The following is a 13,407-nucleotide window of genomic DNA, read 5'->3' on the forward strand; positions in this document are numbered from 1 at the left end:
ATTGTACAATTGTATCTTTACATCTTGAAATCTGATACAACCCTACCATCTAATCAAGCTGCATTGTACTTTTTTATCCTGATATCATCCCTTGTAACACCTCTCCCACCTTTTGGCTGGGATATTAATGCTCAGAGATCTCCATTCCTACTCATGTCTGAAAAAGGGAGCTTTAACTCTCAGATAGGGGTGTACACGCGAGAAATATTCGGGTTCCCTGCTTTGGGTTTACCCGAAGTAGGGAAAGGGTCCGGAAAGACCCGAAATCCGAAGCAGCATGCTGCTTCGGACTCAGGATTCCAAGCCGCTTCGATATGCTCTGGAAAGATTTGGAGCATACTGAAATGACGGGGGAGGGGGGAAGGGGAGGCCCACCACCACCCTTAAACCCCCACCCCCACCTTAAAACCCAACCCCCCACCACACTTACCTTGTCAGATGGTTGGAGTGTCCCAATGCTGCGCTGGCCAACTGGCCAGCAGGGAAGGCCTTCCCTGCTGCCAGTGTCATGCAGCCACGGCTGTCGCAGCCGGCCGGCAGAGAGGGCCTTCTCTGCCACTGGTGCCGACCGTGCAGCCATGGCCAGTGTGGCTGGCTGGCAGAGAGAGCTGCCGCCACCGCCGGAGGCTCCTCCAGTAGGTAAGTAGGGAATGGGGAGGGGGGTAAGGGTGGGAAATGGGTAAGTTTAAAAGGCCCCGAAGCTTTCCGAAGCATTACGAATGCTTCAGAAAGCTTTGCTTCAGGATTTCCAAATCGTGGCCAACATGCTGGCCCTGATTTGGAAATCCTGAAGCTTTCTGGATCAGTCCCACTTCAGGTGTTTTACCCAAATTGGATTCCCAAAGCGCACACCCCTACTCTCAGAAGCTTACACCCTGAAAATCTTGTTGGTCTCTAAGGTGCCATTGGACTCAAATCTTGCTGTTCCAGAGCCTCAAGGTAAAATTTATTTGCTCGCTCGTATGAGACAGTGATGAAAACTTCAGGAAAGGAGTGATGGCAGATAGGTGATACTTTAAAAGTCCACAGAAGGAAAAGATGTGATTGATATATCATTGATTGATATGTCATTGATTCTATTAGATGCAGCTGCCTATTAAGAGACTACTAAGAGACTACTGTGCTCATAAGGCCTTGTGCATATTTAAATTCACATTTACTATGACCTGGAAGCTATAACATAATTTCTGTTATAAGCTCATTCTCAGGAGAATATGACACACCTGCATTTTGACCTATCTGCAGAACTGCTGGCTACAAGGAACCAGGCAGGTAGGAAGGACTAGTCAAACATTATAATTATGTGCTAATGATAGTTTTCTTTTTTCTTTCTGAATCAGAATTAATATTTCAAGAAATAAAGAAACAATGAATATGCCAATTGTCAAGATTTAAGATTAACCTTACCAAATGATATCAATAGACCTGATCTTATCAGGTAAAACTGTAATTCATTTTGTAAGGTATGTAGCAACTCCTCTGGAGATACTTGGGGGTATAATTTATTACAAAGCACGCTCCCTACAAACACACTAGAAAGAACGAAGGAAACAGTTCTATTTGATTTTCAGATGATTATTTATATGGGGTATTGATAATAAAATGTTTGTTGCATCGCTGAAATTAATTTTGAGTTAATTTCTTTATGTTTTTGAAAATCATAAGTTGTATATCGTGGGAGGAGAACAGAATTCTATATTCACACCTTGGCCGTTTCCACACGGCTTACCTGAAACCGGGCCATGGCGCAATGTTACAGATCATGCTGGGGAAAACGTGAAGTATTGCATTTTCTTGCGCGAGTTTTGCGCGATGTTGCGCAAAACTCGCGCGAGAAAACACGATATTTCGCGTTTTCCCCAGAATGATCTGCAATGTTACGCCATGGCCCAGCTTCAGGTAAGCTGTGTGGAGACGGCCCTTCTCTTCCCTTTCCAGCAGACTTGCTGGTTTCACATCTTACACCTTCCTATACTTGGCTAGGGAAAGGGGTTGCGCTGAAGTATAAAGTTTTAAGACAGATTTTCAGGAAAGTGGTTCCAAATAGCAACCATGGAATGAAAGAGTGGGCCAGTGCCCATGAGCTTAGTAGAATGAATTCAGCAGCTGTGGGATGAGTGCTGGAGATAAATATATTTAGGGATCCCCTGATGGAGTTGTGCGTAAAGCATGGAGGAGCTTGTTTTGGTGTTCAATATATTTTCCACTGCACCATCGGCATTTTGCCTTGCCTTCTTTCATCTTTCAACCATGTTACCTATATTGACTGCTGATTAGAACAAGAGTACAATGTATTAAATCACTTGTGTTGGTTAGCTACCTTGTGCAAATTTGGAAAGGTGGAGCACAAATGTTTTAAATGGTTTAGCCCTTTCCCAATAAAGTACATGTACATACTGACTCAGTTCCAGCCAGGCTAGATAGCTTCCTTCAGCGTCACCCAAGACTGAGGCAGAAAATGTATAAGCAAAGGTGGCCAAACTACTTCCGCAAATACATTGTGCCAGGGGAGGAGAGACAGAAGTATGAATGGATTTGAAGTCCCATGGAGGAGAGGTGGAATAGAACATATCAGATGCTATAATATAATCATAATATTTGATTTATATACTGCCTTTCAGGACAACTTAATGCCCACTCAGAGCAGTTTACAAATTATGTTATTATCTACTGGAACTGAAAAGCATGAGGCAGAGAGCTGTGCCTTATATAAGAAATGCTCACATAGAGCAGAACAGGAGGTCTCTGGTTGGCAGACAGACCTACCCAGGGCTTTTTTTTTCAGCGGGAACATGGTGGAACAAGAGTCCCGGAACCTCTTGAAAATGGTCACATGGCTGGTGGCCCCGCCCCCTGATCTCTAGACAGAGGGGAGTTTAGATTGCCCTCTGCGCCGCTCGGTGGCGCGGAGGGCAATCTAAACTCCCCTCTGTCTGGAGATCAGTAGGAGGGGCCACCAGCCATGCGACCATTTTCTCTGAGGGCAACCCACTGAGTTCCACCACCTCTTTTCCCAGTAAAAAAGCCCTGGACCTACCTAACAGGGTTTGGAGGGATGAGATTGTTGTTCCCATGGCTACAGAAGGCCCATCTCCTCAGTTGTCTAGGGGATTAACCCCCCTGCTCCTTGCTGTATAGGGCAGAATGGAAGCTCTCCGGTTGTCAGGGAGAGCTGCCTATCAAGGTTACGTGGACTAAGATTGAGGTTTCCAATGGCAAGAAAAGGTCTGCAGACATTCTGGGTCTATGTTGCCTAGGGGATCAATGGATCAGCGCCAGCATGTCTGGCATCACGAATCATTCACGAATCAAACAAATCAGCCCCAAAGTCGTGAATTTCGTGAAAACCACAGCCCCACAAACCGAGTTTCGCAAAACATGAATTGGCCAGATTCATCATGAAATTTGATTCGTATTTCGATTTGTGCCCATGTCTACTCTCCAGCGCTCTTAATCACTACACCAAACTGGCTTCGGAGGGACTAATAATATCCCACTATATATTTCAAGAACTGCTTCCCTTGTTTCATCTACACATCCAATATTCCTCCTTTAGCATCAGTTTACTGGCCTAATAGCTTGTACTTCTAGGCTGGGCTGCCAGTTCTCCAAATCAACTCAGTATTTTCAAAGACTGAGAGGCAGAAGAGCTGAGAAAGGGCAGTGATAGTATGCATGCTGAAAAATGTAATCTTATATGGAGACAATTTCCCCCTATTCTTTCACTGCACATTTAATCCTCACTCTCCACATCCACTTTTTCCTTATCACTTCAATGCTGCCCTCTTTTCTTTTTCTGAATTAGAAATCTTAAAACAAAAATTCCCTTAGGGTTGTGTTGAAGTGTATTGATTGGCTCACTTGGACTGTTTTAATGTATCATTTCTCCAGACACTTCTAAATCTAGCTTGATAACTATGGCTGACACCTTTTGGGGTGGCGTTAATGAAGTTTTTGATTCTTGAGTTTTATGCTACAAAAATGCTTCTCCTGTTTATTTTTTTTCTCACACATACAAGACTGTTTAGGAAGCCTTCCCATCAGGAGTTTCTATTGAGACATTTTAGGCATTTTAGCACCACCTACAGATAAAGGACAGAACTTTAATTATAGGTAAAATACTTAATTGTATGTAAATCTTAATTGACATCAGTGCAAGTCAATTCTGATTAAGTGGTTTTTAAAGTCAGAACATTAATGTGAAATTTATTAAAGAAGGTGTGTTTGGGGGAAACAGAGCTCCTCCCTTCAGAACTTTCATTGCTTCCTCATCCCAAATGTTGCTCAGATGCTGCCACTAAATCAGAAGACTTTTAGGAAGTTTCAGGAAGATCAGGCCCTGGGGTCCAATTCAATGGGCCCTTGATTGAGGTGCCTCCAGCCACTCTCCATTGTTTCCTGTTGGGGAAACATTTCCAAGGTTTAAGAAACCTTAAGCAAAGGGGCAAACCCTGGCCAAAAGCCACTTCCCAAAGCAAGCTGAACCAACAAAGCCCCACAGAACCAAACTGAAGTAAAGGAAACCTCCCAGAACCAAACTGAAGCAAGGGATGCTGCTGCAAGCCCAACAGAACTAATGTCACTCGCAGAAACCAGGCAGAACCAAAGCCAATGAGGGAACAGCAAAGGACGGAACGGAATATCCACATCATCAGCACTGCAGCAGCAGAACCACCAAGTAGAAGGCAATCACAAGCAAACACAGTTGCCGTAACTTAGTATAAGATGGATCCCTGTCCAAAGGAAGGCCTCAGAAAGTGAGACGGAGGAGCAATTTTGGGAAACCCAAGTACTCCTCTCTCTGCAGTCTGCTCTGCAGCCTACACTGCCTCTCATTGGCTCAGAGAAGCCTTGAGACAGAGCTGCATGCTGCAGCAGCCCTTTATCAGTGGCCATCTTGTTTCCTCCCATCCCTACAATGGCCACTTGCACGCATGTGCACACGCAGTGCATGCGCACTCCCAGTGCTGCATGATGACATCACTTCCGTGATGTCATCACACAGGGTGGCGCGTGGCACCCGGCGGCAAGCCGGCTGTCCCAGCACGCCATGGAGCTTGCGGCGGTAGTGCGAGTGGCTGGGAGGCTGCCCATGCCATTCGCCTGCCCCACAGGACAGGGGACGGCCGGCTTGCCACATGCCCCCTGTCCTGCAGGGCAGGCGAATGGCGTGGGCAGCCTCCCAGCCACTCACACTTCCTTTCGCCTGCTCTGCAGGACAGGGGGCGTGCGGCAAACACGCCTCCTGTCCTGCTGCCTGCGCGCTCCTGAGGCTTGCAGCTGCGCCTGGCGCCCCCTCTTTGGTGGTGCCAGGGGCAGACTACCCCTCCTGCCCCCCGTCAATTCGGCCCTGGTTCCAGTGGCAAGAGAACATTTCTGATGCTACTTTTCTTAATTTTCTGCACAGATTTGTGCCAATGTTCAAGAATAAGCTGGCTGGGCTGTTGTTTGTTTAGGGCAGTGGAGAGATTCCAATTTGAAGTGTGAATTTTATGGTGTCTCTCCTGCTGGTTTTCTACCTAAGTTTTAACTCTAGGAAGAGTGCTTCCTCAGCAAAGAAGAATTTAAGAGCCCTCGTATTGTAAATAGCCTAGCTGGAAGCAAGGCTGGTAGAAGACAGCTGTGCTGGGGCAGGCTTGTAGGTTGTAGGTTGGGGGAGAGACACAACCCTCTCCCTCCCCTCCACCCTGCTACTCCTCACTTTTCTCCCAGGGCTTCTCCTCTTGCTCATCACCCACCCACTGGTACTGGAGTGAACCTAGCTGTAAGATACACTCACTAGCACAACACACTGATCCACAAAAAATGACAAGAACACACCCAAACCCTTCGTATGCATACACAAGCCCTCTGTTGGTCCCTAAGCTGAAAATGATTTTTTAAAGAAGGCCCAGATCTAACCTACTTTAAAAACCTTTTGAAAAGTTTACCAAGTGCAGCAACCCCACCAGACAGCACCCCAAAACTCCACCAGTCAACAATGGCAGCACAGAATCAAAATCTCCTACACTGAAAAAGCATCCCCCTCCCAAGAAAAGCCAGCAAAAAGCAATCCCAAAATGCCGCCCACCCCAAACTGGAAAAAATCGGAAGACTAAACAGCAACATCAACAGGCATCTTTATCTAGGGGGAAAGAACAGACAAAGCAAAAGCACCCCCCCCCCCGCCACAACACCAATTAATTAAAAGCAATTAATAACTTCCCTTCCCTGCCTTATCCTACTCCTCCCCAACACGACACAACTCAAGGACAGCCATCCTTCCTTCTCCCAAAACCAGGAAAAAAAACAATGAGTCTTAGGATTCTCAAACAACATGAAGTCAGATAGCCCTCTTCAGCCTGTGCAGTAATCCTTCCATGCAGTAGGGGTTACCCAGTGGTGGCCTGGGTAATCCCAAAGGCAAGAAGAGCAGGCCAGAGCAAGCAAGAGCGTCTTTGGCCTGCTCTCTCAGTCGCACTCTCAGCACAGTCTCCCCAGACCAGATAGACACAAAATGGAGTCTGTTCTGAGCCAAGCCTGCTTTTTTAACTTTGCAGTTTTTGAAAAAAGCGCTCTCCTATCCAAGAATCCCCTGCTTGACTAGGCAAGGATTCTCTGATTTGAACCAATTTAGCTGGATTATACTGACCTGGCATATATCAGGCTATATATCCAGTTTCAGAATGCTGAATTGCACATCCCCATCAACAAGATTTTCAGGGTAAACTTTTGAGAGTTAATGCTCCCTTTGTTGGGTACATATCTGAAGAAGGGAGCTCTGACTCGCAAAAGCTTATACCTTGAATCTCTCATTGGTCTTTAAGGTACAGAGAGCTGCTGTAGCACAGTGGCTAAGTGGTTCAGCTGTGAATCAGCATTTTACTGGTTTAAATCCCACTACTGCCATGAGCTCAGTAGGTGGCCTTGGGTAAACCACTCCTGTCAGCCCCAGCTCTCCAGCTGTATTATGGGGATAATAACACTAACTTGTTCATCACTCTGGATGGAACACTAATCCGTCTAGAAGAGCAATATATAAGTGTAGTAGTAGTAGTAATAGTCATCGTCATTGTTGTTAAGGGGCCACTGGATACAAAACTTGCTGTTACACTGCAGATCAACAAGGTTACTCACCTGTAACTATAGTGCTTGTGCCACTTTCAGTATGGATCTCAAATAACAATACATCGATCTCAAATAATGTTATGGAAATACTTCAGAGCAAAAAGTGTCCAAGAACAGGGAAGTGAGGAATATACTGAAAGAGTAGTTTCTTCAAATAATCAGGGACTGAGCCATACAGGGATTTAAAGGTAAAAATAAGCACTCTGAATTGAGCTCAGAAACAGGCAGATCTTTTAGGACTGAACCCTGAAGTTGACATTCTGGCATTTCAGAACAATTGAAGACTGTGACTGTGTTGAAGGCATTCCTATGTCAAATGAACTAAAGTAAGCTGGGGCTACAAGACATGGATTTAAAAAGCCAGAAGGTGCACCACACAGAGGTAGAAAAAGTGACATTCCTGGCTGCAGCTGCCACCTAGGAATCTTCCATCCACAGAGATTGTTTGAGGGATTTAACCCAGTACAACCAACATGGGAAATAACATTTGAAACCTTTCAACACTGTAAGGGATGTGGGAGTAAGGAGGACAGCATTCTGCTCTTTCAGTTCTATGCTAAATTGCCATAACAGGCAGGTGGAATAAGGAATTTAAGGAATGCCCTTAGTTTCTAAATCTAAGGAATGCCTTTTGTTTCTTAGCACTCCAGAGAACAGGTGGTCATATAACCTAGCAATTTGCCTTGCTTTTGAAATGTTGAACCCATTTGCAGCCTTGGCTTTCTGTAGGTTTATGTCAAAATAAGGGTAACAGATGCAGTTACTGTGCATCTAAAAAGCGACAGGGACCTTGGGATTTCTCACAATGGCATTTCAGCTCTGGGTGGAGGAAAAGGAGAGAGCAAATTATAAAGCTCTTCCAAAAGTTCAGCTCTAGTTAGCTAAGCTGTGTTAGTGCCCATATCGGGTCACCATTACCTGGCACAGGAACACAATTTAGCCTTTTTCAAATAAATGCTAATCTCATTTGTTTGCAGTTAACAATATTAAAAATGTAATCACTTAAATGGAACCCATAAAAGACTGCCTTTGAAATGGCTTCCGTTTAGGATAATTGCAGTAAATAAATTTGCACAGCTCCCATTACACATAGGTTTAGACTCTTATTTAACAAGATTTTAAGAAAACATTAACTAGTTGGTTCTGTTTTATGTGGCATAGATTTAGGCCTCTGCCCACACAAGGTCACTTTGAACAGCAACTTGTTAAAAATAAATATATTTTCTACGAACCTGAAACTGATTGGCTTTCAAACTGTTCCAAATGAACTTTGCTCCCACACTGCTCATTCTATTTTGTGGGAAAGCAAACTACAAGGTGTTTCTGGAAATCTACTGAGAGTGGCTTAGGCGAAGGACTGGTTCAAGCCACCCAGTGAGCTTTCAAAGCAGAGTGGGGATTCAAACCTGAGTCTCCTACATCTTATTCTGAAACACTACACTGGCTTTTCTGAGGGGGCTGTTGTTGAACAGCAACAAGTAGTCAAGCCTGGGTAAGTCAAAAAAGTATCACGCAGTATCAAGTCATGTGGTGGCTGTTTCTGGGACTGGCCCCAATAAGTCCTCCCTGGAAAGGGCCCTGCCCCTCTCCCTCCTGCCTTTTCCTGACAGAAACCAAGCCTGGAATATTGATCTAATTGTTACTTGGTTGCCTAACAACAGCCATTGAGAGCATCTAGTTACAGGCACTCCTTTAATCATTTGGGAAGGGAGGTTAACCTCCAATGTGTTCTTTGTAGATTTCAGATTTTTCTGCAACACTGGGGCATTTTTCAGGTGCGTAAGAATATCAATCTTGTCCATTCATGGCTCCAGTCTCCAGATTTAAGTATCCACAGATCAGAGCTACTTCACTATTAGCATATAAAATAATTTAAATCATTATTTAAATAATTTTTAAAAGTCATAGTATTTGAGTATCTGTCTTTTTTCTCTATATGGAGCTTCTTTAGGCCTTTGAACACTATTAAAAGCAACAAACCATATCATTAAAACAAAAACAGAGCTAAAATACATATACAACAACATAAAAACAACAATTAAAACACTGGGAAGAAAGGAAGGAGCAGTGAGAGAAAAAAATCTTCTCTGCTAGGGGAAGATGGCAACAGGAGACAGATGACTGAGAAGGCCCTCTCTCAGAAGGTTGCCACCTCAGGTTGCCACCCTCCTAATCTCAGAAGGGCCTTGGAAGTGTAGGATTACCATTTACCTGCTTAGGGTGGGCAAATTCCCAGGGATTCAGTCTGTTGCTCACCACTGCTATGAATCAGGGCAGAAGAAAAACAAAGGGGAAACGTCTCCACCCTAGTCATCATAGGGTTCCTAGTGCCCGTCAGTGGTGGGCAAATTCCCACCCTCTCGCCTGCTAATCCGCTAGTGATTGGTAGGAGGTAGGGTTGCCAGGTCCAGGTTGGGAAATTCCTGGAGATTTTGGGGGGGTGGAGCCTGGAGAGGGTGGGATTTGGGGAAGGGAGAGGCCTCAGTGAGGTATAATGCTATAGAGTTGACCCTTCAGAGCAGCCATTTTCTCCAGGGGGACTGATCTCTGTTGCCCCGAGGCTGTCTACCACTGGCAGGCACCCTGAAAACACATGAGGCATACGTGCTCCCAGGGGGTGCAATGACATCACTTCCTGATGAGTGTGCTCCCACACTTTGCTGGGGCCAATTTTGGCCCCAAATGGGCCAGAATTAGCCCTGTGTGAAGCGTGGGAGATCGCCTGTGGCCGGCGCAATGACATCAATCCCAGAAGAGTCATCATGCATACACCAAGAGCATGCACGTGTTTTGCCCAAGTGCGAGGAGGACCACGCTGGAGGCACAAGGTGTCAGGTCTCCCCTCCCACTGGGAGGGTACAGGGAACTAGCAACCTTAAGTCACCAGCATGTCACTTCTGAGTACTACCTGAAAGTGACAATAGTATAAAACTGTATGGTACAGTTGCAGTGATTCCTAGGTCTGCCATTGTCACTTGTACTCAGAAGTGACACAGAGACATCGCTGTTTTCAGCCCCTCCCCCCATTTTTACCTCCCTTCCTGGCCTGAATACATATACTGAATGTAGAACATGGTGAGCAAGCTTCAGTCCCTGAGAGTCAGGCACAGGACACAGGGAACAAATGCCATGTTTTTATGTCTCAACATGGATCTTGCAGCTATGACAACTTGTGAAGAAAAGGTCTTTTTGCAGGAGAAACTGCAAGCAAATCTAATGAAATCAAGGCCCACCAGTTTGGAAAACAAAGGCACCTCTCCCTGTATTATCTGGCTCAAGGTATACAATCACTGACCATTAATGTAATCTGGCTGTTAAGTGCTCTGTGCTAGGGATCCTGATTCAAATCTTCGCATTGTTCCCCAAATTACTGCCGCAAGAGTGACTCAGTATCATATCTTCAGTTTTACTCACTTGTTTCCTCAACCAGACATTTTGCTAAAAAAAATTCTCTGTGTGTGTTTTTTTATCAGAATTACTTGTACATTTATGATTGGTTATGCTGACACACATGATGATTCTTTGATAATTTTCATAAGAGTTTAATTGCAACTTTGCTATTGTTAGCTGTACAAATGTTTTAGTATGATTCCTGTGGGGGCCTAACCAACTTCGGTGAGGAATCCCCTGCTATTATTCCTTCCTGAATCTCCATCTCTCACAGTCTTCTGTCTCTCTCAATCTGCTGTTTCTAGCAAGAGTAAAGGTCACCTCTACCTCACCCAAGTAAGCACCCCTTCCCTCTGATTATTTACCAGCAAACCAGGTTATCCCAAATTGTGCTCAGAAATTAGCCCTGTTGGCTAACTATGACTCTCAGGGCCAAGCTACACATGACGAATGACACTTGAACGGCAAGTGTATTTCTCCCTGTTCACTTGCCCTCCACTCAATCCACTTGCCGTTCAAGTGTCATTCGTCATGTGTAGCTTGGCCCTCAGAGTCCATGAAATTCAGAGAACCTGATTAGCCTTAATGCAGCTGTTCCTGCCCCCAACAAGTGTATGCTTAGCTGTAACCTGAAAGCAGGCAGGAGCTATGTTTTCTGGCCACCTCTCTGACTTCTTGGGCCATATACTGTCTGGGATTGCAGGAGAGAAAGAGACCATGCTGGATATCAAACTGAGACATTAAGGTAAGGCCACAGGAACAGAAAAGCTGACTCACCCACAGGAAGGTTGCCAGGCTCCCCTGAAGGCCTGGATACTCCTTAACAATAGTTCTGTTATTTGGCTTCCTGAACCACAATTCTGGCCATATTTAAAGATCAGAGTTTGCTCAGCAATAATTGACCTTCTAGGACCATCAAGGAATTTGCCTTACAATGCAGAGTTCCCTGAGCTAATTAATCATAAAGAAGGCTGGAACATCAGCCATCTCCTGGCCTTTGTTAAATCAATCAAGTCGCTATCCAGTTTGTCCAACAGGCCTGAGCTGATCATCTGTCACGTAAACAAGTCATGTCCACATTTGGAGTTCTCTCTACCATCCACTCCCCTAAATTCAAACCTTCCAATCAGATTCAAAGTTTCTAGCCTGGACCCAATCCCATCATAGCAGAGACACTGTCCTCCTCTCAATGCAACTACAGGTGCTTAAAAGCCACCTCTCAGCCCCCACACTTTTGTAGCTGGTTCCTGGATCCTACCTGCTATACCAGTCCCACAGCTGGTCTACTCTGGCTGAAATCACTGAATTCCTCTGGGATTCCCAAGGACTGCAACTGACTTCCAGTGCACTGGATCCTTTCTTCTTCCTCCTGATCTCTACGCAGACTAAGAAAGGCATATCTTTGGTCCCCATCTTTAATCTATCTCCCCTTATTTTCCAATTCACACTGCACACTACAGAGAGTTGACATTCTGCTTCTCTCTTCTAGTTAGAACAACTGGACACTTATCTTCTGTCCTGTTCCCCCCTCCCCACTTTAAGCTTAGAGGTAAACTACTGCTGCAATTGAAATTGGAATAGTTTTGGTTGATATCTTCTGAGTGTTGAAGGGAAATGTGCTATCTGGTTGTGCTTTGTTTAATATTTGCTAGTAGGATAAAGTCCTCCCCCCAATATTGTACCCAATCCCCCCAATAAACTACATATTCCATTTTAAATCTTTAAAATCTGTTTCTGTTTTCCTTTTCCTGCTGAATCATACTTCTCATAACTACTCACATCTACCTTGATAGGTAGAGATTCCTGTTCCCACTCCCTGCACAGATAAGCAAGCTAATTTCCCATACCAATCTGAATATCCAAGTTCATGGGTCTGCAGGGCTGTTGTAACAACATCACCATTGTCACATACACCACCACATCCCTGCCCCCAACCTTGCCTCTGGTTGCCAGCTCTGAGATCAGTGGCTCACCAGTGCCAAACTGCTGGTGAAAGGCAAGATTGAAAATCAGTTTGGTGGTGGCAGGTCCCAAGAATATACACCCAAGCGAAATGGAAGTATGGGATCTTGCCCTCCCATATGCAAATGCACATCTCCATTGGGGCTATAACAACCATCCTGTAACTTCATCTTGCCCTTGGAAATACTTCCCAATCCCAACAGCAACAGCAGTTTGACAGTGGAACCAATTACCTTGGTGACCCAATTACCTGGTGACCCTACCATGGTAGTTGGGTAGGTTCATAAGGGAGTAGATATGTTGGTCCCAAACCACACAGGGCTTAAAAGGTTTATAGGAGCACCTTGAATTGTGTGCGGAAACAAATTGAGAGCCACAGTAGGTAGGCCAAGACTGGAGAGATATGATCCCTTCAACCCACTCCAGTCAACATCCTGACTGCAGCATTCAGTACCAACTGAAATTTTGGGAACAATTCTCAAGGGCAGCCCCACATACAGCATATTGCAGTAATCTAATCTAGATGCAACCAGGACATACACCATAGTAGCCAGATATTTTCTGCTCAGGAAAGCCAGGCTAATAGATAATCCTAGCCACAGTTGCCACCTGCTTATTCAGTAGTAGAGGTGGGTACAAACAGGGAAAAAACCCCGAACATGATGTTAGTTGTTTGTTGCCATCCACGAACAGGGAATCACGAACAACCACGAACATGACCCTGTTCACGAACATGTTCGTGGTTGGCTGTTTATGGGAGGGAGGGGGGAGACTTGGAAGGGAAAAAAGTTCCCTCCACCATTTGCAAACGGCTGGGGAAACTCCTTCCCTTCAAAGTCTCCCTCCTTCCAGCTGGCTGGAGGGAGGGGAGACTCTGAAGGGAAGAAGGTTCCCCTCCTTCCAGCTGGCTGGAGGGAGGGGGGGGAGACTTGGAAGGGAAGAAAGTTC

Source organism: Eublepharis macularius, chromosome 7, assembly GCF_028583425.1.
Source record: "Eublepharis macularius isolate TG4126 chromosome 7, MPM_Emac_v1.0, whole genome shotgun sequence".
Lineage (NCBI taxonomy): Eukaryota > Metazoa > Chordata > Lepidosauria > Squamata > Eublepharidae > Eublepharis > Eublepharis macularius.